The sequence below is a fragment of the Benincasa hispida genome, chromosome 7 (genome assembly GCF_009727055.1).
Source record: "Benincasa hispida cultivar B227 chromosome 7, ASM972705v1, whole genome shotgun sequence".
NCBI lineage: Eukaryota > Viridiplantae > Streptophyta > Magnoliopsida > Cucurbitales > Cucurbitaceae > Benincasa > Benincasa hispida.
The window spans coordinates 9,121,536-9,122,921 of NC_052355.1; the positions used below are offsets into that span (position 1 = coordinate 9,121,536).

Genomic DNA, 1,386 nt, shown 5'->3' on the forward strand with positions numbered 1-1,386 from the left:
GGTTCTATACGATAGAACTAAGCGATGTGATGAAGAGCTATACGATAGCCTTGAGCAATCGCTTACTATGATTGTTTATCTTTGATCGGGAGCTAAACGATGCGTTGAATTGCTATGCGATAGCTCTACACGATCGTTTACCTCTACGGCAGCTAAGCGATGCGTTGAGTTGCTATGCGATAGCACTACGCGATCACATTCCTTTGTGTGGCAGCTGGCGATGCGTTGAATGCTATGCGATGACATTAAACAATTGTTTACCTTTTCGCGCGCTAAACGATCAAGCATTTACTAAATGATCTGGCAAAATGCAAGACGATGGTCGTCATTGTTAAACGATGAGACTTGGCGAAATGTTGAACATGTGCAAAATGCAAGATGATGGTCTGGTCCGATTCAGCTTCGAATGGTTCTTAGCTGGTCCGTTTCAGACGGTTTGGGTCCGGTTCAAGCTACTTGAGTTCGTTTTGGAGCAGTTCGAGCGGTCCGGGAGCGGTTCGGAAGTTGTTTTGTAATAGTTAGTCTTCTGTTTACTTGTTGTTTGCCAAAACTAAAACCATATCCGGAGTTTTATTGAAATCTGCAATACTTTTGTATTCTAAACATCTCAACTGAGAAAGTTTGACTAATGTTGTTCCCATGTTCATTATGCGACCAAGCAAGGAAATGGGCTTCTTCTCTCGAACCAAGGAAGATAACGTCTTGGGAACAAGTAGTAGAGAAGTTCATGAAGAAGTACTTCCCCCCGACAGAGAACGCAAGAAGGAGGAAGTTGATTACAAATTTTGAACAGGATATTGACGAATCGCTCAATGATGCCTGGGCGAGGTTTAAGAGACTGGTGTGAGATTGTCCGCACAATGGCTTACCTACCTGTCTCCAAATGGGAATCTTTTATCATGGTTTGAACCCTGCATCGCAGAAGGTTGCCAATGCGGCAGTAGCTGGAGGTCTGCTTGACAAAACATATGATGAGGCCAAAAATATTCTTGATCGCATATCGAAGAATCATGAAGACTAGAGGGAAAGCGATCAACGACTTAAAATTAGAGAAGGTGACGTAAATAATGGGGCCATCGCATTCCTGCAAAATCAAATGAATGCGATGATGAATTTGATATAAGGCATCGCAATCAATAGCTCGGGAACGCATAGAGGGCAGGTCAACGCAATCGAGCAGACGAGCACAAGTTGTTCCGCTTATGGAGAAGCCCATCTGATGGAAGAATGTCTGAAGAACCCGCAATCAGTTTATTTCGTAAAGTACAATCCTTTCTCCAATACTTACAACCCCGGGTGGAGAAACAACCCCAACATCGTGTGGAAAAATCAACAACAAAGTTATCAACCGATGGCGCAAAAAGAAGGGCCGCCAGGATTTTTCCC

At 43.7% G+C, this 1,386-nt stretch overlaps 1 non-coding gene across 1 annotated transcript; it reads right to left on the minus strand.

The window, feature by feature from the left end:
• Nucleotides 1-760: 760 nt before the first annotated feature.
• LOC120082326 lies at nt 761-867 on the minus strand. The gene has a single exon (XR_005483156.1). It is a non-coding gene; the product is annotated as a small nucleolar RNA R71 (small nucleolar RNA).
• Between the last annotated feature and the right edge of the window lie 519 nt (nt 868-1,386).